Below are 24,686 nucleotides of genomic sequence, written 5' to 3'. Positions count from 1 at the left end.
AAGTTTTTTTTTTTTTCTTTTTTTTCCTTTTTTTTAATTAGAGAAGTTCGGTTTCAGCATCCAAAGCGGGTACAGAATTTTTAAAATAAAAAGATAAATTTGCAGAATGAGCTGAAGCCACGTGTAATGCACGTGAGGCTCCGTTTTGTTTAATGGTTTGGCATCAGCTATCCACCATGGCCAATGGTGAGAGTGTCCCGGGGATCGGCGAAATAATCCGCGAGTGGAGGCCACGCTGGACGTGGACGACATGCAAGGCCCGGGCCCCACAGGAGCTTCGTCGACTTGACGACTCCCTGATGCGTGGCAGACGATATATTATGTCTTTCTTACGAGTAGCCAGCGGATTGGACCTGTTTCGTTCGTCCCTGCTTTTTTTTTTTTTTTGGTATAAGTTCATCCCAGCCCCTTGGAACCCGTAAATGACATGGAGCCCATCCATTGGCCGCAAATATGCTATAGCTACCAAAATAATCCTGAGTTGAGCCGGAGGAGCTCATGCCGTGCTCGACCTGGAGGTCCCCGTAAAAGAGCCCCCCCGATCGGCATCTAATTGCACAAGCAGCACACTCATGCACTGATTTAATTTAATCAACTGAAAAAGAATGGCAGTTGAATTGCATTGTTAACGTGCAATACGTGAACTAAGGATGTATTTGGTTAATTATTAAAAAAATATTTTTAAATTTTTAAATTTTTAAAAAATAAAAATCAAAAAATAATATTGAATAATATCATACAAAATAAAAATTAAAATAATTAAAATAATTATTTTATATAAAAAAATTATTTTTTTAAATTTTATTTTTTATTTTTTTTATTTTTTCACATCTAAAACGCCAAATCAAAAAATAAAGAATCCAAACGTTGAACTCTTCACATTTCCACTCTTTTCTCCCTCCCTTTCCGATCTCTTCTCCCTCATCAAGCTCTTCACCTGCCATTCTCAAACGTTGCTTTTTGCTTTGTAGCAACGTAGTTATCAAACATATTTTTTACTTTTTCACTTTTACTCAATAGTAAAAATCAAAAAAATAAAAAATATTTTTTTAAAAATCAAAAAGTGTAACCAAATGTACCCTAAAATATGAAAAAAAATACAGCTATATATCTCGACGGAGTCTAAACGAAAATCAAATAAAAGAGTATTGCTGTTATTGTGGATCCTCACCTCCGTCTCAGATAGGTCTATCAACTTGCCGAGGTATTCGTGTTGGAAATAGTGTCCCAAAGCCAATCGTCAGCCTGTTAACGGTTGTGCTCATTTTTGTATATGTACATGAATTATAAATTAATAAAAAATTATTTTGATATTTTTCATCACAAAATATTTCATCTTCTAATGAATTCCTATGTTGTGGTGAAGTCCTTAGGACTATTTAGACTCGATAAATGAGGATTTATCGTTTAATCTTTAAATCTGTTCGCGACCAAATGATACGTTGTTACCAAGGACGACAACGTTTATCAAGCATAGATCGTTGTGTGCCATATAGGTTGGTTGTCCTCTTAACCCATGAGTGTGAAGACACTGGTATGGCATACAGGTGAGATGTAAAGGTACATCTGCACTGAACGTGACCAACTCCGGAGCTATTTCTGCTGTCAAGATTTGCTCCGATGGATTATGGGTATAAATGTCCCTCCGACTTGAGACCGTCACGGTGACTTGCAAGCAACTCACTGCACTTAGGCACTGGACTACCTGAATTTCTAATTCAGTGACGGAAGACTGCTGGGTGTAGTCAAGTACTTGACTTGTCGGTGCGTATGTTAAGATGGGATTGACCACTCCAGTTTAGGAGCTGTGTACAATCGTGTTTCAATTTAGCAAAACCTTGATCAGGATAGTCCTTATGAGGAGTCACAGAACTATTTAAGTTGAGTACGATTCGAATGATCTAATCAGGATTGACAGTTTAACCTTGAGTCGTCCTAAACACAAAGGTCAAAAGGATGAATTATACAGTAACCATATTCACGTAGGTTCTGAGTATTGCGATTGTGACTTTTCGACCTATCCGATCATCGGGTACCATTGTTAGATGGTCACTTCGATTAGTACAGGAATTGGTTCCTGTGCTACCGGCTTAAGTTCGAACCTGCAGGGTCACACACATTAGAGGTTCCTATCTTATCTGATGGCTGATGAAGAGTCCTAATGCTCATGGACTATGAGTCCTACGTGTCTGGGACTCCGTGATCGAGAATCAGGATTCTCTGATCATGAGTCCCACACATTTTGGGTACCGGGGTCAAGAGTCCCACTGGTTTGGGACTCTTCGATCAGGGTTACATATCGATGAATTCTGATGTCCGATTATCCATCGGATTTGGACTCAATATTTATGAGAGATTTAATTAGTGATTTGATCGCTAATTAACTCAAATTTGATTGAGTAATTATTTTTGGATCAAGTCCAATTGAATTGGATTCAGTTGGGTTTGACCCGATTAGGTTAAGAGTTGACCTAATCGTCGAGATGGTTTGGTCCCTGATTTGATCAGGGGTTGGGCTTAATCAATTTTTGATTTGATTAGGATTTTATTGAGCCTAATTAAGCCTAATTTAGTTGGGTTTAAATTAGTCTAATTGGGCCTAACTTATTTGGTTCAATTAAGTTGGTTTAAATAATGAAACCACCTTGATCCATTCTCCCTGTGCCACCTCACTTCCACTGTGCCCATTTGAATTCACGAGAAAGAAGTTCTCATGAATTTTTTCTCATGCAAAGCCCTCCTCATGCCCTACTTTAATACGCCAAATAAGTGGATAAGGATGATTGGTTGGCCATTCAAATTCAAAACAAAGTTTGAATTTGAATGAGCAACCAATCTTAGCACCTTGACCTTATCCTCTTTTAACGCCTCATTTATTACACGAGAAAATATTTCTCATGAAATCACTCACGCATAAATTAAGCCACACCCTCCTCTTCTCACGTCCTTAGTGGATAGGAATAAATTGGTTTCCATTTGAATTCAAAATTTGATTTGAATTCAAATATGCAATTACTCATCTTTATCCTCTTACGTGGATAAGACGTTGACATTGTTTTAAAAGGAGGAGAAGAGTGGGGTGTGTGCAAAAAAAATTTTTGAGAGAAAATCTGGGTGTGAGGAATCCTTGTGTGCAAGGTGAAGGTCTATATCCTTCCGAGAGAAAAAGAAAGAAAAAAAAGAAAAAGTGTGCGCAGGGTTTTAATGAGTTCTTCAGGGTTTCAGCCTAGAGTTCGGGAAGTGAGAAGGTGAGCTACGAGTGTCGTGAGCCCACCAAATTTTAGAGAGATCTTCAACATCCTCTCAAGCACGTCTGCTGATGATCCAGAGTATCTAAAAAATCGACAAACATCGATCGAAGGAGTTCGATCAGCATCGGCCGTCGAAAGGGCTCTACAACGAGCTAGCACTCATAAGGAGTCGATCAGATCGGGAGCTTCGTGTGGACGATCCACAGAGGTCAAACACATTGTGTGGCTATATCACGATGATTAGACTCTTTCGATGGTAATCAGATTGTGGCGATCTACTATTCGCACAAAGGTATTGTGTTCTGAACACATTACAGTAAAGTGTTTATTGTTCAAATTCGAATTTCAAATTTAAATGCATGCATGCTATATATCATATTTAGATCCTAGTGTAGGATAAATTTATGTTAATTAATTAGATTAATTAATATCTTTCTGCTGTAAAATCATAATTTTGAAAAAGTTTTAAAATTATCATTTTACCCCTGCACTGAATATCCCCACAAATAGTATCAGAGCAAAGTTCTAAGATATGATATATATATTTGCATGCATAGATTAAGTTATAATCTAAAAGTTTAAATTTAAAATTTAAAATTTAAAATTTGAAATTTAAATTTTGAAAGTTGTTCGAAATTCAAAATTCAAAATTCAAAAATTTGAAATTCAAAATTTGGAATTTGAATTTTGAAATTTGAAATTTGAAATTCAAAATTCAAAAATTTAAAATTTAAAATTTAAAATTTAAAATTTGAAATTTAAAATTTGGTAAAAAATTCAAATTTAAAATTCAAATTTTAAAATTCAAAATTTAAAATTCAAAATTTTAAAATTTGAAATTTGTTTGAAATTTAAAATTCAAAATTTAAAATTTAAAATTTGAAATTTGAAATTTAAAATTTAAAATTAAAATTTGAAATTTAAAATTTAAATTTTAAAATTGATATATTTAGATATACTTGATTCAAATAGCAAGTAATCGAATTGGGTTGGTTGTCATGGCCGTCTGGTCATAGGAGAAAAGTAGAATTTAAAGGCCCTCTCTTCCCATTCGATAGGGTCTCCTATGACGGTAGGGGTACCGATGCGATTATATCCCATGCAGATGAAGTAGCGAAAGGAATATTCATGATTTATTTTAATTGAGTTATTTTCTATTATGTAATTAGCAATAGGATTGCTATTTATGAAATGAGTCAACATATTTAGTGAACAGAAAATAAAACCTTTCAAATTTGAAAATTATTTTTGAAATGTCAAATCCTGACCCATCAGCCCAAATACTTAATTAAAAGAATTAAGTGTTGTCTAGTAGGTCTAGAATTGTGAATTAAGACCTAAGACAATTGCATAAACTTGTGGGTCAATGGGTTAGATGGATTAGGTCCATAATTAGGTTAGACCTAAGGTTAGCTTAAAGAAATGAACTAAATTAGAGTAATTGATCAAATCTAATCAAAAGTTGAATTAAATTAGGTCAAGGATACTCTAGACTCAACTCCAATAGTTGTAGTTGAATGGGTCCATGTCTTTAACTAGACCAAGATGGACTTAATTCATGGCTACGTGGTGGAACCCAATTTACTAAGTTGATCAAATTAAAATTGATGAACCGATTGGTGTCTAAGGTAAGTTTGGCAGTTTGACCAGTGGTTTTTAAACGGGAGCTACTCGCAGTGATTCGATCTCTGACGAGTTAATGGCATATCCCTACCACTGATCTCACTTACCTGGCCAACCTGATGAATTAGGTTTTGATTAGATCACTTGGTGATTAGGGCTCACCCATGTCATTAGGTAAATCAGTGTGACTGATTTAGGTGCTGCTAATGTCGGCTTTAATTAAATCCTTTTTAATCTGACTTGGTGAAGTCAGTGGGAGGATTGAAATTGGCTGGATATGATATTTTCTTCTCATCTATCCTTTAATAAAATCCTCAAAATTATTAGGTCCCTAAAATGATTAAGTTATAGTGATAACTAAGTCATAGCCTCCCATTAAATGAGTGATAATCAGTCCATTAGTTTAATAATTATTGGAGGCCCAAAGGTCTGGTGCTTATTGACTAATGGAATTATCATTCATAATATGATAATTTATTTTGAGTCTTTCTGATGGTGGTCAGGTTGGCCGACCAAAGTCGGGCCTGATCATTTATTGGTCCGATTCACCAAATCAAGTTATGTTAATGGTTGGACCTAACCAGATCTTTTCAGTGGAGGCCAAAGCCTACTGATTAGGTTCTGGGGCAAAATCAATTACTAGAAGTTGTTTAGAGAAACAACTGGTTATGAACCTATCCATAGATACACATGGGTTGACCAACCAAAGTTGGGCTTGTGTGTAGTCTGTGTGGATTCTAGTACCCACTAAGGAATTAAAGTAATTCTTCGAATTGGAGGTTGAGGCTACCAGTTCATAAAAATACTGGGAGAAACTTTAGACTAAAGTCCAAGTCTTTAGTATTAATAATTTATGTACTAATATAGGTCTGATTTTTCTTTATGCAGCTATGGCCACTATCCTATCGCTCCAGTCATTATTAAATAATGACAAGCTCATGGGACCTAATTTCGATAGCTGGTATCGAAAATTAAAAATCGTTCTTGAACATGAGCAGATCCTTTATGTAGTAACGGATCCGGCACCTGAAGAGCCAGCCCTGAATGCTAGAGGGACGGTCCGAGATACTTACCAGAAGTGGCTCAACGACTGCACCACCGTCCGGTGCATTATACTGACGGCAATGAATGATGAGTTCAGCCGCAGGTTCGAGAATGTCCAACCATGGGAGATGCTTCAAATGTTGAACGACTCCTTTGGCATGCCTGACGACGTTGAAAGGCACACAACTAGTTGTACCATTTTCAATGCTTGGATGAGGGATGGAGCCTCAGTCACTGATCATGTACTGTACATGATCGAAATGATTGAGCGCCTAAGTAAATTGGGCTTTCCCCTGCACGAGCAGCTCGGTAAGGATGCGATCCTTAATTCTCTGTCCAAGTCCTACCTTCCCTTCCTTACTCATTTTCGAATGACAAAGTCTGCAGTAAACTACCATGGCTTGTTGGGGTTGCTGCAGAACTTTGAGAAGAACCATCAGCTCCATAAGGAGTCGATAAATATTGTGGGAGGGTCTTCTTCTGGTCGTCGACCCTTTAAGAAAGGAAAGAAGAACAAGAAGAAGAAGAATAATAAGGTACAGCCGCATGCTGGGATGTCTGCACAGGGTCAGACCAAGAAGCGCAAGCCCGACCAGAGCCAGGCGGAGTGCTTCTTTTGCAAAAAGCAGGGGCACTGGAAGAGAAACTGTCCTTTATACATTGCCTCACTGGACCCGAACAGACCGAAGAAGAAGTAAGGTACTTATATGATAACACCTTACAACTTTTTTATTTGTGATACTACTACCTGGGTATTGGATACCGAAAGCCCTTATCATATTTACAATTCGATGCAGGGTCTGTAGGTCAGTAGAAGATTTGATGAAGGCGAGATATTCCTAAATGTTGGAGATGGAAGCAAAGTTCCAGTTCTAGCATTAGGAATCATGAACCTTGTAATCAATTCTCAAAATATAATTCTGAGTGAATGTCACTATTGTCCAAGCTTTTTATTAAATATTATTTCTGTAGGCCTTTTAGTCATGAACGGTTATCAATTTTTAATAAAAGAAAACGTTTGCAATATCATTTTGAATGGTGTTACAATGTTTGTTGGACAACTTAATAATGGAATTTACTTTCTATCACAACCTGTTAATATGGTTCAAACCTCCGATAAATGGCCTAGAATAGATAATATGTCAGAAGTCTACCTTTGGCACTGTAGGCTAAGTCATATCAATAAGAACAGGATAAACAGGTTGGCTCAAGAAGAAATTCTTGAAGTAGGTGATTGTGAATCACTTCCAACCTATGAGTCCTGTCTTCTTGGTAAAATGACCAAGTCACCTTTTACTGAAAAAGGTGAGCGAACCAGTGAACTCTTGGCTCTGGTACATTCTGATGTATGTGGACCCATGAGCTCAAGTACAAGAGGTGGATATTTCTACTTCATAACCTTCACAGATGACCTATCGAGGTATGGGTTGTCTATTTAATGAAGCATAAGTCGGAGTCGTTTGAAATATTCAAACTATTCCGAATGAGGTAGAAAAATAAACTAAAAAATGTATTAAAACTCTTCGATCTGATCGAAGAGGTGAATACCTTTCTAATGATTTTCTGACATATCTTAGGGAGAATGGGATTCTCTCTCAGTGGACACCTCCTGAAATACCACAGCATAATGGTGTGTCTGAAAGGAGGAATCGGACCTTGTTAGACATGGTTCGATCCATGATGGAGTTTGCTGGTCTGTCGATCTTCCTTTGGGGATATGCGCTCGAATTGGCTTGTTACCTTCTAAATAGGGTTCCGAGTAAGTCTGTAACCAAATCACCATATGAGATATGGATAGGGTTTGGGGGTGTCCGGCTTATGTTAAATGTTTAATTACAGACAAGCTTAGACCTAGGTCTGACAAGTATAATTTTATAGGGTACCCAAAAGAGACCAAAAGGTATTACTTCTACCTAGCTGATGAGCAAAAAGTGTTTGTCAGCCTTAAGACAATCTTTTTGGAAAGAGAGTTCCTTGGTGAAGGGACTATTGCCTCTAAGGTTGAACTTGACGAAATTCGACAGATGGAAAATCCGACGCAAGTTGCTAAACCTGAACCGGATTTGATTAGATCAGATCCGGAGCCCTTTGTTCAAGCACCCTTAAGGCGATCTGGTAGAGTACCACGTCAACCGAACAGATACTATGATTTCTTGATCCGGGACGATGATTTTATCGAACTTGATGAAAACGATGAGGATCCGCTCATCTATATGGATGCAATGCAGAGATCCGACTTTGAGAAATGGCTTGAGGCCATGAAATTCGAAATGGAGTCTATGAAGGTCAATGATGTGTGGACATTGGTTGACCCATCCGAAGGAGTAAAACCGATAGGGTGTAAGTGGGTTTTCAAGAGGAAGAGGGGCGTAGACGGAAAGGTGGAAACCTATAAAGCCCATCTGGTTGCCAAGGGATATCGTCAACGTTATGGTATAGATTATGACAAGATATTTTCTCCTGTGGTAATGCTCAAATCCATTCGGATTATGCTTGCGATAGCTGCCCATCTGGACTATGAAATCTGGCAGATGGATATGAAACAGCTTTCCTAAACGGAGAGCTGGATGAAGAGGTGTATATGATACAACTTGAAGGATTCACATCCACTGATGAGTTTAAGGTGTGCAGACTACAGAGGTCCATTTATGGACTTAAGCAGGCATCTTGGAGTTGGAACATACGTTTTGATAGGACGATCAAGACGTATGGCTTCGTTAAGAATGGAGAAGAGCCCTGCATTTATAAGTGGGCTAATGATCCAGTAGTGATATTTCTTGTATTGTATGTGGATGATATTCTCTTAATCGGAAATGATATCCCTGCATTATAGGGATAAAGATTTGGCTGTCGTCACAGTTCTCCATAAAGGATTTGGGAGAAGCTTCCTACATCCTAGAGATGATGATCTATAGGGATAGATCTAAAAGGTTGCTTGGTTTATCCCAGTCTACGTACATAGATACTATGCTGAAGAGGTTCAGCATGGAGAATTCCAAGAAAGGCTATCTACCGATAGGCTATGGAATTTTTCTCTCGAAGAGGGATTGTCCGACAACACCTCAAGAGAGAGAGAGCGTATGGGTAGGATTCCATATGCTTTGACAGTGGGATCTATCATATACGTCATGACATGTACACGACCAGATGTGGCATACTCACTAGGGGTAGTGAGTAAATACCAATCTGATCCAGGGGAGAATCACTGGAAGGTTGTTAAAACCATCCTGAAGTATTTAAGAAATACTAAGGACCAGTGGCTTGTTTATGGTGAATCAAACTTGAGACTTATAGAGTTTACAGACTCTAGTTTTCAGTCTGATCATGATGACAATAATAGTGTGTCAGAATTTATTTTTACCCTTTATGGTGGGGCTATCTGCTGGAAGAGTTCCAAGCAGCACACAGTGGCTGATTCAGTTTGCGAGGTGGAGTATGTCGCTGCATCAGATGCTGCCAAAGAAGCGGTGTGGCTAAGAAAGTTCATCACCGAGCTTAGAGTAGCACCCTCCCTTGTTAGTCCAGTTCTGCTCTACTGTGACAGCTCTGGAGCCATTGCTCAGGCGAAGAAACCGAAGGCACACCAGCGGATGAAGCATATTCTGCGCCGCTACCATCTCATCTGAGAAATTATGAATCGAGGTGACGTCGACCTTCAGAAGATCGACGGAAAGAAGAATCTGGCCGACCCATTCACAAAAGCCATTGCGGTGAAGGAGTTCAACAACTACAAATCGAAGATGTGTATTAGATACTGCACCGATTGGCTTTAGGCCAGGTGGGACATTGTTGGGAATAGTATCCAAAAGTCAATCGTCAGTCTGTTAACGGTTGTACTCATTTTTATATATGTACATGAATTATGAATTAATAAAAATTATTTTGATATTTTTCATCATAAAATATTTTATCTTCTAATGAACTCCTATGTTGTGGTGAAGTCCTTAAGACTATTTAAACTCGACAAAGGAGGATTTATCGTTTAGTCTTTAAATCTGTTTGCGACCAAATGATACGTTGTTACCAAGGACGACAATGTTTATCAAGCATTGGTCGTTGTGTGCCATATAGGTTGGTTGTTCTCTTAACCAATGAGTGTGGAGACACTGGTATGGCATACAGGTGAGATATAAGGGTACATCTGCACTGAACGTGACCGACTCCGGAGCTATTTCTGCTGTCAAGATTTGCTATGATAGATTATGGGTATAAATGTCCCTCCAACCTGAGACCGCCACGGTGACTTGCAAGCAACTCACTGCACTTAGACACTGGACTATCTGAATTTCTAATTCAGTGACGGAAGGCTGCTGGGTGTAGTCAAGTACTTAACTTATCAGTGCATGTGTCAAAATGGGATTGACCACTCTAGTTTAGGAGTTGTGTACAGTTGTATTTCAATTTAGCAAAATTTTGGTCAGGGTAGTCCTTGTGAGGAGTCACAGGACTATTTGAGTTAAGCACGATTCGGATGATCTAATCAGGGTTGACAGTTTAACCCTGAGTCGTCCTAAACATAGAGGTCAAAAGAATGAATTATACAGTAACCATATTCACATAGATTCTGAGTATTGTGATTGTGACTTTTCGACCTATCCGATCGTCAGGTACCATTGCTAGATGGTCACTTCGATTAGTACGGAAATTGGTTCCTGTGCTACCGGCTTAGGTTCGAACCTACGGGGTCACACATATTAGAGGTTCCTATCTGATCTGATAGCTGATGAAGAGTCCTAATGCTCATGGATTATGAGTCCTACGTGTCTGGGACTCTGTGATCGAGAATCAGGATTCTCTGATCATGAGTCCCACACATTTTGGATACCGGGGTCAAGAGTCCCACTGGTTTGGGACTCTTCGATCAGGCTTACATATCGATGAATTCTGATGTCCGATTACCCATCGAATTTGGACTCAATATTTATGAGAGATTTAATTAGTAATTTGATCACTAATTAACTCAAATTTGATTGAGTAATTATTTTTGGATCAAGTCCAATTGAATTGGATTCAGTTGGGTTTGACCCGATTAGGTTAAGAGTTGACCTAATCGTTGAGATGGTTTGGTCCCTGATTTGATCAGGGGTTGGGCTTAATCAATTCCTGATTTGATTAGGATTTTATTGAGCTTAATTAACCCTAATTTAGTTGGATTTAAATTAGTCTAATTGGGCCTAACTTATTTGGTTCAATTAGGTTGGTTTAAATAATAAAACCACCTTGATCCATTCTCCCTACGCCACCTCACTTCCACTACGCCCATTTGAATTCACGAGAAGGAAGTTCTCATGAATTTTTTCTCATGCAAAGCCCTCCTCACACCCTACTTTAATGTGCCAAATGAGTGGATAAGGATGATTGGTTGGCCATTCAAATTCAAAACAAAGTTTGAATTTGAATGAGCAACCAATCTTAGCACCTTGACCTTATCCTCTTTTAGTGCCTCATTTATTACATGAGAAAATATTTCTCATAAAATTACTCACGCACAAATTAAGCCATGCCCTCCTCTTCTCATGCCCTTAGTGGAAAGGAATAAATTGGTTTTCATTTGAATTTAAAATTTGATTTGAATTCAAATGTGCAATTACTCATCTTTATCCTCTCACGTGGATAAGACGTTTGACATTATTTTAAAAGGAGGAGAAGAGTGGGGCGTGTGCAAAAAAAAATTTTGAAGAAAATCTGGGTGTGAGGAATCCTTGTGTGCAAGGTGAAGGTCTATATCCTTCCGAGAGAAAAAGAAAGAAAAGAAAGAAAAAGTGTGCGCAGGATTTTAGTGAGTTCTTCAAGGTTTCAGCCTGGAGTTCAGGAAGTGAGAAGGTGAGCTACGAGTGTCGTGAACCCATCAAATTTTAGAGAGATCTTCAACATCCTCTCAAGCATGTCTGTTGACGATTTGGAGCATCCAAAGGATCGACAGATATCGATCAAAGGAGTTCGATCAGCATCGACCGTCGAAAGGGCTCTACAATGAGCTAGCACTCGTAAGGAGTCGATCAGATCGGGAGCTTCGTGTGGATGATCCACAGAGGCCAGACACACTGTGTGGTTGCATCATGATGATTAGACTCTTCCGACGGTGATCAGATTGTGACGATCTACTATCCGCACAAAGGTATTATGTTCTGAACACATTACAGTAAAGTGTTTATTGTTCAAATTCGAATTTTAAATTTAAATGCATGCATGCTATATATCATATTTAGATCCTAGTGTAGGGTAAATTCATATTAATTAATTAGATTAATTAATATCTTTTCACTGTAAAATCATAATTTAAAATTTTTTTTAAAATTATCATTTTATCCCTGCACTGAATATCCCCACAATTCGTCGTCGAGATACGAACATGTAGAATGCCCTAGATCGACTCGTTATAGGTGGAAGCTCAAGCTTCAGATTTGGCCAAGGTATTTGCATGGGATCTCGTCAAGCTTTTTATCTCGTCTTTGGTGCTCATTCAGGATCTCATTCAAGAACCAGCCCATGACAAACCAAGAATGGAAGGTCGGACCTCAATTTTGGTCGAGGTCCATACATAAATCTCCATCAAATTTTATACTTTGGCTTCCAACTAGCTGCCTTTAGACCGACCCATGCCGACCTATTCCTGAAAAAGGCAGTATCCTTTATTGACCGATTTCGCCACTTGTCCAATTTAGAAAAATCTCGATAAGACAAAATGTCTTCAATTGGATCACGTCTCAAAAGGAAAAAACTCTCTGTTAGCCTAATCTACATGCAAAAGTTGAAGATCAGCCAAGACTCTATGGTGCTTGAAGGATGTAGCACATCCGAGAACATGTATGCAAAAATCAGAATATACAGATTTTTTAACTTTTAAAAATATGAAAGTAGTGGAATATAAATCTGATCTAGATTAAATATTTTAATCTATATAATATACATAAAGTAGATCTAATCTACATGCAATAGGATTGATCACATAATTTTAAAATACTAAAAATAAAATTAATTTAAATAAAATATAAAATCGAATATCAGATCTCCATATCTTTGTGTAAGTAGCCTTTCACCGCAATTAGGGATGGCAATGGGTAGGGTTTGGATCGGGTAATGTACTATCCATTCTTAAACCCAAACTTAATACCCTATACCCAAATCCTATCCAATACTCGATGGGGTGAAAAAAGAGATACCTATCTCCATATCCAATAGATTCGAAGATATCCACAGGTAACCCATTTCTCCATACCCAACCCATACCCGCCCTATATCCATCCCATATCTAAAAAAATAAATAACTAAAATAATTTTATGTATATTATCAACCAAAATAGAATTACCAATTCAACATAGAACATAATTTATATGTCCAGATTTATAGAAATCAAACATAAAAATAGAATTACAATTCAATATAGAATATATTAACAATCAAAATAATTTGAAACATATTATCAACCGAAATAGAATTATTAAAATAGAATTATAAACATATATTTTTGGATATGGGTTCGGATATAGGTTCAGATATTACCCATACCCATAGATTTGGATCGGATTCGGATTTGGATTTAGGTAAAAAATAGTACTACCCATACCCTGCCCGTATCAGTGCTACAGTTTTCAAATTTTATCCAAATCTGAACTCAAACCCGATCAAATCCTATCTTTTAGGTTTGATCGGTTTTGGGTAAGGTACATACCCATCGAGTCAGATTGATTTTATCATCTTTAACTATAATCTGATGATCATGATAATCTGATAAGGTTTCTGCAAAGCCACACATACGTCCAACCTCTACAGATATTTACATGAAGTCTCCGATCCGATCAAAGATTTCTGACTTCATCGGGGTGCTACCTCCCTTGCAAAAGTCATCTTCGATGGTTGATTTGATTTCTTCTTCAGATCTCTTAGACTCTCTCAGATCTTTGAAAAGGAATACAGGAGGAAGAATAGGGAGGAAGTAGCTGTAGAAGAGGAAGAAGAGAAATTCTTGAGAAAATCTTTTTCTCTCTTTTTCTCTCTTCCCAAAATCCTAGATAAAATCTTAGGGATCTCACACCTACAAGAGCCCACAATAGGAGATGCCTCTCCTCTTTTTCTCATGCTTTAAGAAAGCCCACCACCCCTCTGATTTTTCTCACACACACTATCTGATTTTCACGATAAAAATCAGGTTGCTTATCGATGAAAAACTTCTTCCATGCACAAAAGAAAAAATTTCTTTTATGGTTGGTGTCAAGGGATTTGGATGAAGTCAAACCTCATCTTGATAAGGAAGTTCAAATCAAATTCACACTTACCTTATCTTTATCCAAACCTGGGGCATTGAGAAGAGGGGCGAGATTTGCTTTTAGCATGGAGAAAACTCATGCAAAAATAAGAGGGTATGAAACATATAGGACGTGGAACATAAGGGGGTTGGCACTAGGGAGAGAGACCTAATAATTGGGTCTTTTATTGTTCCAATTTGGTCCCAAACCAAATCCAATTTGGTTAGACCCATTTAGAGAAGAGAACCTAATCTAATTAGGAACCTAATCTCCTCAATAAGATTCTAATCTTAGACAACAACTAAATTTAAGTCCTGATCAAATCAGAAATTAGTCTTCCTTGCAATTGGATTATCTCATAACTCAATCAGGCTTGATCTAATCAAACCAAAATCAATCTAAATTCAATTCAATTCAATTAGACTTGATTTCAATCTCATTACTCAATCAAATTGAGCTAATTAGCAATTCAATTGCTAGTTAATCCTCTTATAACTTACTAACTATTAGTGAATTATTTTATTACAGCTCTTGCACTGAATTAATCATCAATCATATTGATGATTAGATTCAATAGTGATTCATAATCACTAATCAACCATCTGATCAGATAAAGACTTCTTTTGAATGTGATTTCATGAGTTTTATTTTATCTGATAGTGAGATATACTATGATCTCTATCATAATATCATCAAAACTCCTTTGAATGGATTGAAACGATTCTAACTTTATTCATTGAGGATCATCGATCATCAAGACAATGCTCGACGAGTCTCACGATTCATCAATGATACCTAGTAGTATGTAGTAGCAACTTAACAGAACAGAATATTGAATTTCTAGGTGTAGTTACCGTGTAGTTCAATTCTTCTATCATAAGTTTCGATAAGACGTAAATCAAGGATAACTTATCAAATCTGTTCGTCCATCATATGTCAGATTCAATCGATTCGAATCTATATAAAATCTTATGAAATTTTTTTTCCATCATTCACTTACCATGGCCATAGATTTTAGGAGTTAATCTCATGAACTGCATAGGACTTCTTCCTATCTATCAGCATCGATAGCTCCCATCTTGGTGTGCACCCTATTTCTATAATGGACTACTGTAGCCAACATATACCTCAAGATTTCGAATGGCTAGGTAGCCAAATGTTGATGCAATCAAACTACAACAATTTTACTATGAACAGTCGAGGCACCGCAAGTCTAAGAACTATCTACACCACTGTAATTTTGAGCAAGTCACTGATGAAGGATAGCCATCCTAGTGACTTCTCATGTTGGTCACACTCAGTATCCTTGATCTCTATCAAGTATCTGTATTTTTACTTCAGTGTCTCTACACTATTGACTCGAGACTCATCTACCCATGAAGAGAAGTAATCTATGCACCGATCTATTCAAATCAGTCACCATCTCTGTGACGATCTATTGATCAAGAACATTTAAGAATTAACTATTAATGATATGTACCTCAAATTCTCAACTCTTGAGAATATATATTGTTGGATATAAACCCCCCCAGCTGAAGTTCGTGTCAGGAGTGACCCCTCGAGGATTCTGCTGGCGTTTGACCTGCGGCGGCAGGAAGATTTTGTCCGGACTCCTATGGGAGCCACACTTCATCCCCGACTTCAGCAGCAGGAAGACTTCGTCCGGACTCCTACGGGAGCCAGACTTCATCCCCGACTTCAGTGGCAGGAAGACTTCGTCTGGACTCCTACGGGAGCCGGACTGCATCCCCGACTTCAGCAGCAGGAAGACTTCGTCCGGACTCCTACGGGAGCCGGACTTCATCTCCGACTTCAGCGGCAGGAAGACTTCGTTCGGACTCATACAGGAGCCGGACTTCATCTCCGACTCCAACTGCAGGAAGACTTTGTCCGGAATCCTACGGGAGCCAGACTTCATCCTCGACTTCAGTGGCAGGAAGACTTCGTCCGGACTCCTATGGGAGTCGGACTGCGTCCCCAACTTCAGTGGCAGGAAGACTTCATCTGGGCTCCTACGGGAGCTGGACTTCGTCTCTGACTCCAACTGCAGGAAGATTTTGTCCGGACTCCTACGGGAGCCGGACTTCGTCCCCGACTTCAGCGGCAGGAAGACTTCGTCTGGACTCCTACGGGAGCCAGACTGCATCCCCGACTTCAGCGGCAGGAAGACTTCGTCCGAGCTCCTACGGGAGCCGGACTTCATCTCCGACTCCAACTGCAGGAAGACTTTGTCCGGACTCCTACGGGAGCCGGACTTCATCCCCAACTTCAGCGGCAGGAAGACTTCGTCTGGACTCCTACAGGAGCCGAACTGCGTCCCCGACTTCAGCAGCAGGAAGACTTCGTCCGGACTCCTACAGGAGCCGGACTTCATCTCTGACTTCAGCGGTAGGAAGACTTCGTCTGGACTCTTACGGGAGTCGGACTTCGTTTCCAACTTCAGCGGCAGGAAGACTTTGTCCGGACTCCTACGGGAGTCAGACTGCGTCTCTGACTTCAGCAGCAGGAAGACTTCATCCGGACTCCTACAGGAGCCGGACTGCATCCTCGACTTCAGCAGCAGGAAGACTTCGTCCAGACTTCTACGGGAGCTGGACTTCGTCTCCGACTTCAGCGGTAGGAAGACTTCGTCCGGACTCCTATGGGAGCTGGACTTCATCTCCGACTTTAACTGCAGGAAGACTTTGTCCGGACTCCTACGGGAGTCGGACTTCATCCCCGACTTCAGCGGCAGGAAGACTTCGTCCAGACCCCTACAGGAGCCGGACTTCATCCTCGACTCCAATTGCAGGTAAACTTTGTCCGGACTCCTACGGGAGCCGGACTTCGTCCCCCACTTCAACTGTAGGAAGACTTCGTTCAGACTCCCACGGGAGTCGGACTTCCACCCTGAACTCCTGTTGCAGGCCTCGATCGGGATTCCTCGACAAATGACCCCCATCCGAGCTTTTACGGAGGTCGGACTCTGACCGAACTTCGACCGACAGGTCTGGACCCCCTGGCAGGCTTCAGCAACGGCCACGACTCTGCTCCACCTCCTATGACGGATCCCATGTGGCTCCATCACTCCCTGGCAGGCTTCAGCAACGGCCACGACTCTGCTCCACCTCCTGCGACGGATCCCACACGGCTCCATCACTCCACGGCAGGCCACAGTAATGGCTACGAATCTGCTCCACTCTCTGCGGCGGATGCTGCGCGGCTCCATCACTCCCTGACGAGTCGTGACAACGGACGCCGCTCCATTCTCCATAACTGATTTCACGTGACGAGCCATGGTGACAGCCACGACTCCACCCTATTACTCTTCATGATAAATTCCTCTTGGCCCCATGCGGCCCACGACTAGGCGGTTACAAACAGTCGCTATCAGTCTATCGCACCCCCTGCCTATAAAAGGGAGACCCCAGATACATTATTCTCTAAGCCCTAATCTTTATCCCAAAACTCTGCTAAAATTTTCGTTCGAGTACTCCATTCTTGTTGAGGCAGAGAACTGACTTGAGCGTCGGAGGGTCTTGCCGGAGCAACCCCACCTCCGGTTTAGACTTCTTTTGCAGGTCTCGGTGGTGACCGCGACTCTTCTAACTCCAGCTTCTCTGGCACAGGTGGATTTTTGCACCAACAGGATTAGCGCTAGAGGAAGGGGCTGTGTCTTCATAGTACCCTTATTCTTAAAGGAGCGCTCAACGGGACCACCTCCGGTCATCTTTTCCGGCATCCTCTCCTCCTTCCCCCACTAGATCTTCGCCCGATGCCTTCTCGCGAAGCATCCACACGGCGACCCATGGCCTCCGCGGCCAGATCTCAGGCTCCGGCCTTGCCTCCAGTTTTTCAGGCCGTTCATCCTCTGGCAACGGCCGCCAGCATGGAGCGGTTGGATAATCAGCCTCCGACGGATTTTGCCAACACCATCTCGGAAGAATCTCGACGGGGAGCGACCGGCGTATTGGCCGGACCTCCCAAGTGGCAAAAGATCGAAGAATCCATAACTTTCACCGAAGAAGATGCTCAGGGAGTTCAATTTCCTCATAACGACGTAGTTGTAGTTTCCTTGAATATAGCTAATTACGACGTCTGCCGCATTCTTGTCGACAATGAAAGTTCGACCGATATTTTGTTTTACGACGCCTTCTCAAGAATGTCCACCCTTGACGGCCATTTGGGGCCGATTAGCTCCCCTCTAGTAGGGTTCACCGACGATGCTGTCTCGGTGGAGGGAGTAATAACTTTGACTGTAGCTGCTGGTCGATATCCAAGATAATCCAGGGCTCTGGTGAATTTCCTAATAGTGAAGGCGCCGTCAGCCTACAACGCAATCCTCGGCCGACCTAGCCTCAACGCTCTCCGAGCCGTCGTGTCAACCTACCATTTGAAGTTGAAATTTCCTACCAACCAGGGGGTCGGAGAAGTCAGGGGAGACCAAGCCCTGGCTAGACACTGCTACAACATAGCCTTGCAAAGAAGTGACCAATCCGACCCCTGTCCAGTTGATGGGCTGGATGCCCGTGCCGACCTCACTGAGGAGAGGGGCGGCCCAATCGAAGATCTGGTTTCGATCCCTTTGAACGACGGAAATGCGGAGCATGTGGTGAAGATCGGCTCCAACCTAGGGGAAGAGGTGCGGATGCATCTCATCGATTTTCTATGAAAGAATGCAGATGTTTTCGCTTGGGTTCCAACAGACATGCCGGGGATTGACACAGAAGTCGTGGAGCACCGTCTGGCCATCGATCCAAAGCATCGACCGACGAAAAAAAAATTCGAGGTCATGCACCAGAGAGGTAGAAAATGATAGCCGAGGAAGTGGACAAACTCCTGAAAGCCGGGTTCATTAGGGAAGTCAATTATCCTGACTGGATTTTCAACATTGTCCTAGTCAAAAAGGCAAACGGCAAGTGGAGGATGTGTACAGACTTCAAAAAGCTGAATAAAGCCTGCCCAAAGGACAGCTACCCTCTGCCCAGAATTGATCAACTGATGGATGCGACCTCGGGCCATGAGCTCCTCACCTTTATGGATGCATTCTCCGGCTATAATCAAATCAGGATGGTGTCGGAAGATGAAGAAAAGACTACTTTCATTACTAACCGTGGCCTTTACTGTTACAGGGTCATGCCTTTCGCCCTCAAAAATGCAGGTGCAACCTACCAACGGCTGGTGAACAAAATCTTCAAGGAGCAGATCAGCCGCAATATGGAGGTCTACGTGGACGACATGCTCGTGAAAAGCAAATCTTCCATGAACCACGTCACCGACCTCGAGGAGGCCTTCGGTGCCCTCCGAAAATATAAGATGAAGCTGAACCTGACTAAATGTGCTTTCGGAGTGACCTCAGAAAAGTTCCTAGGCTTCATGGTATCGGGGTGCGAAATTGAAGCCAATCCAGAGAAAATTTGCACCATCCAGGAGATGGCCGCCCTGAAGTCGATAAAGGAGGTTCAGCGATTTACAGGGAGGGTAGTAGCCCTGAATCGCTTCGTCGTGAGGTCGGTCGAACGGTGCCTACCCTTCTTCCAAACCCTCAAGCGGCCGAAGAACTTCTGCTGGATCCCTGAGTGCCAACAGGCATTTGAAGAGCTGAAGAGCTACCTCGGCTCTCCTCCGTTGTTGGTGAAGCCCAAGCCTGGAGAGGAACTATTTTTGTACCTGGCGGTCTCCCCCATGACTCTCGCAGCAGTCCTTGTCAAGGAAGAAGAAAAAGTCCAACGGCCGATCTACTACATCAGTTGCGCATTGAGAGATGCCGAAACCAGGTATACTAATTAGAGAAACTAACTTACTCCCTGTTGATTACAGCCCGGAGGCTCCAACCCTACTTCCAAGGGCACACCGTAACATTACTCACTGACCAACCGATCAAGGCTATTCTACACCGGACAGATGCCTCCAGGAGGCTGTCGAAATGTGCGATCGAGCTCACCGAATTTGACATCAACTATCGACCCAGACCGACGGTAAAAGCCCAGATATTGGCAGATTTTATAGTAGAGTGCACAATCTTGAAGGAGGCCGAACCGGAACAGGGTGAAATGGACGACCTTGAGCCCCGACCGAACTCCCCCAAAGAAGAAGCAGATCCCTTTGGTTACTTTTGGACCCTCTACGTAGACGGGTCTTCCAACATGTTGGGAGCAGGCGCAGGCCTGATCTTGATTAGTTCAGAGGGAATCATCGTGGAGTATGCTTTGTGCTTCGAGTTCCCCGCAACAAACAATGGAGCAGAATATGAAGCTCTGATCGCAGGATTGAAGATCGCCAAAGAGTTGGGAGTAGATCACCTCCAAGTTCACAGTGACTCCCAACTGGTAGTGGGACAAGTCAGCAGAAACTACGAAGCACGAGAGGACAGCATGGCTAAGTATCTTGAAAAGGTAAAGGAGCTCATCCCCGCCTTCAGTAGCTTCAACATCAGGCAGATTCCAAGGATGGAAAATACCAGGGCCGATCTTCTCTCCAAGCTGGCTACGCTGGCTCCGACCGAATTGCCCAAGGGTGTTCTCTTCGAAGTTTTGAAGTGCCCGAGTACGAAAGAATCGTGGCCCGTGATGGAAATTGATCACGAGCCCAGTTGGGTCGACCCACTGATGGCATATCTCAGGGACGGAGTTCTCCCTCATGATGCAAAAGAAGCTCGGAAGCTCAGAAATCAAGCCTCCCGATATATCCTTTATGAGGACAAGTTGTACAAGAGATCATACTCTTTGCCTCTTCTAAAATGCCTCCGGCCTTCGGAAGCTGAACGCCTTATGGGAGGTGCATGAAGGAATCTGCGGAAGCCATCTGGGGGCTATATCTTTATCCCACAAGTTGCTCCACTAAGGATATTACTGGCCGACAATGCATCATGACTTGATTGAATACGTCAGAAAGTACGACCGATGTCAGAGAAATGCCAACATCCAGAGACAGCCCGCCACCGAGCTTACACCCTTGAGTGCTCTATGGCCTTTTGCGCAATGGGGAATGGATATCCTTGGACCCTTTCCCATGGCGTCAGGGCAGAGAAAGTTCCTCCTGGTAGCAATTGACTACTTCACCAAGTGGGTTGAAGCCGAACCACTGGCGAAAATCACAGAAGCTAAAGTGCAAGATTTCGTCTGGAAGTCAATCGTTTGTAGGTTCTGCCTGCCAAGAATCCTAATCACTGACAATGGGTGGCAGTTCGCGGGAGCAAGATTCACCAAATTCTGTGAAGATCTAAACATCTCCCATAACTTCACATCAGTAGCCCATCCTCAAGCGAACGGCGAAGCTGAAGTGACCAACAGAACCTTGCTGCAAGAAATCAAGACAAGGCTCGAAAAGGCGAAGGGAACTTGGGCAGACGAACTTTATCATGTGTTGTGGGCGTACCGAACTACCCAAAGACTGCCCACAGGGGAGACCCCCTTCGCTCTAGCCTTCGGAACGGAGGCTATTATCCTAATCGAGCTTAAACTCCTGTCGGCATGAGTCGTGGCATTCAACGAGCATCACAATTTGCAAGGTCTTAAAGCCAACCTCGACTTGCTGGAAGAAAGGTGGGAGGTAGCTCAAGTTCGGATGGCAGCCTACAGACAGAAAGTCATCCGCTATTATAACTCCCGAGTCAAGAATAAAATCTTTAGAGCAGGAGATCTAGTGCTTCGACGAGCCGCCATCTCACAACCTCAGGATCGAGGGAAGCTCGCCCCAAATTGGGAAGGCCCATACGAAGTCAAAGAAGTAGTCCGGCCCGGAACTTATTACCTCAAGGAGCTCGGAGGAGCAGACCTCCCGTGGCCATGGAGCTCGAAAAACTTATGAATGTATTACCGATAACTTTGTTTTAAATAAAAATTTAATATCCACATGCCTTCTCTCTTGGCGTGAGCCTATATCAACAGGGCAGTCAAAACAAACCGTGTCGGGAATAGGAGGAGAACTCCGTCTCGACGAAACCGAAGGCCCGATTCTCCTTAAACTAGATTGGGGGAGAGGCCCTGCAACGCCCACATATGCCCCCATAGCCATGTTAGGGACAGGAGGAGAACCTCGCCCTAACATGAGCAAAGTCGAAGGCCCGATTCTCCTTAGACCGGATGGGAGGAGAGGCCCTACAATGCCCATATGTACCCCCACAGCCCTGTTAGGGATAGAAGGAGAACCTCACCCTAACTTGAGCAAGGTCGAAGGCCCGGTTCTCCTTAGACCGGATGGGGGGAGAGGCCCTGCAATGCCCATATGTGCCCCCACAACCCTGTTAGGGACAGGAGGAGAACCTCGCCCTAACTTGAGCAAAGCCGAAGGCCCGGTTCTCCTTAGATCGGATGGAGAGAGAGGCCCTACAGCGCCCATACGCGCCCCCGTAGCCATGTTAGGGACAGGAGGAGAACCTCGCCCTAATATGAGCAAAGTCGAAGGCCCGATTACTCTGAGATTAGATGGGGGGAGAGGCCCTACAATGCCCATACATGCCCCCACAGTCCTATTAGGAGCAGGGGAAGAACTCGTCCTAATACGAATTGGGATCGATTACATCAGAAGTAAGGGAAGAATATCGTCCTGACGCCAATTGAGGTCTGGTCATCCAAGACCAGATCAGAAAAAGGGGACCTTCTCAGCGGCCCCTTCACGCTCCCACAACCCCACCAAAAGCAGAGGGAAAACCCTCACTCGAAAAAAGAAAAAGAAAAAGGGGAGGAGAGTTAAAAAGGAAAGCGACGGATTGCATCAGCGACGAATGAAAAACAAATTGCATCAAAGATGCAAGGAACCTCGTCTCAGCAAGGATTGAGGTTCTTATCAAAATTCCCAATCTTCAAGAAAGCTCTCAATACAGGCCCGAGATAAGATGACTTCCTCAGGATGACGAGAAGCTCGGACCTCCAAGCTCGAACCCTGAGAGGGGGCGTCAAACCCGAGCGGCCCTGGACAAATCTGTGGCCATGGACGAAAAGACGGGCCAATGCGACGGCAATCGGGTACCTCCGAACGGCATCGATTTCGAGCAAGGCAAAAGCCGAAAGAAGCTCGGCAAGCGATAATTCAACACATGAGTAAAAGAGGTAGCAAAAAATTCCTTTCTCATGTTATTTATTAAATATGCATTGCAGAGCCATTAAGGCTGAAGAAGAAGGATGACTGGAAAAGCGAGCCGACGCGGCAACGACCAGTGACCTCCGGATGATGTCAAAAAAAAAAAAAAGAAAAAAAAAGAGAGGAGAAAAAGAAAAAGTGTGGATGAAGTAACAAAATTCTCTTCTCATTCTTGATTAACAAAGGTGTACGTTACAAGGCCCTGGGGGCCGAGAAAAAAAAAAACAAACATTACTACAAGGCCTAAAAGGAACACGTTGGAGACCGCTTCAAGCTCCCAACTTCTCCTTCCGGTTCCATTCGTCTCGGCAGCATTTTTCAGTGCGTGTGATAAATCCTTCAGCTCTCACCTCCCGCCTCATTCCGCTCCATCATCGAACCCCAGCCCTAGGGAGAAAAGGATGGGATAGAATTCAGGGGGCAGTAAAGGCAACGGCAGCGGCGACGACGACCTACATCAAGAAGAATCGGAGGTACCCCGGAGGCCGCGATGGCACCGGAGGCATGCACCACCACCGTGTGCTCCACGACAACCACCATCCTAGGTACTTCGGCAAGGTCGGCATGCGCTACTTCCACCATCCCCGCAACAAGTTCTACTGCCCCACCGTCGGCGCCGATCGCTTCTGGTCCCTCGGCCCCGACGACGTCAAGAATCCCGCCACAGCTTGTGACGACAACTCTGTCCCCTTGACCGGTGTCGCCCCATTCAGCTACTCCGAAATTCTCAGACGGAACGTCCTCACCGGTTGTCTCCGTTATTAAACCCCTGTTGTTGAAGAAATTCTCCCTCGAGCCCCTTTTGAGGCGATGGGAACCCTTAGTGACAGTTCGACAGTCGGAGAATTCGCAGACCGCTGTTTTCTCCCTCATACTCCTTTCGGTCCGTGGCATCCTCCTGAGGTTGGCCTTTGGGGCGGAAGCCCCGATGGGAGGACCCCTCGGAGAGGCTCGAAGGATTGAAGGCGGTGGGGAGCCGGTGGGGATGGCGAAGACTGGTGCGAAGAGTGCTTGGAGTCAAGAAGGGCGCCGGTGGGGGTGGCTAAACTCTCAGACGGAAAAAGGACGCCAACTCTCAGGTGAAGTGAAGCCCCTGGAGGGAAGGAGGGGGCTTAAATAAGCGACGGGGCCTGGCGCAGTTATGGTGGTAGATATCCCTAGGTCAACCAGTGCCCGCCACATGTCCCACTCACCGCGGCATAGGGCTGGCCATTGGCGGGACCATTATGGCGTGGCGCTTAGGATTACGCCCTGATGGGAATTTCGAAAGGACTCTTCGGATCGCCCTAATCGGGAAAAGACTCCAGCACGCACGCATTAAATGCCAAGATTTCCGAGGGCGGTCGTGTGCAGAATTCAAGGAAATGACTTCGGCTGTGAAAATTTTCTGTACTTCCTTCGATCGAAACTCGAACTCGAAAGTGGGGGGACTGGTGTTGGGTATAAACCCCCCCAGCCGAA

This window comes from Elaeis guineensis, chromosome 6, assembly GCF_000442705.2.
Source record: "Elaeis guineensis isolate ETL-2024a chromosome 6, EG11, whole genome shotgun sequence".
Lineage (NCBI taxonomy): Eukaryota > Viridiplantae > Streptophyta > Magnoliopsida > Arecales > Arecaceae > Elaeis > Elaeis guineensis.
This window is presented reverse-complemented; position numbering follows the sequence as displayed.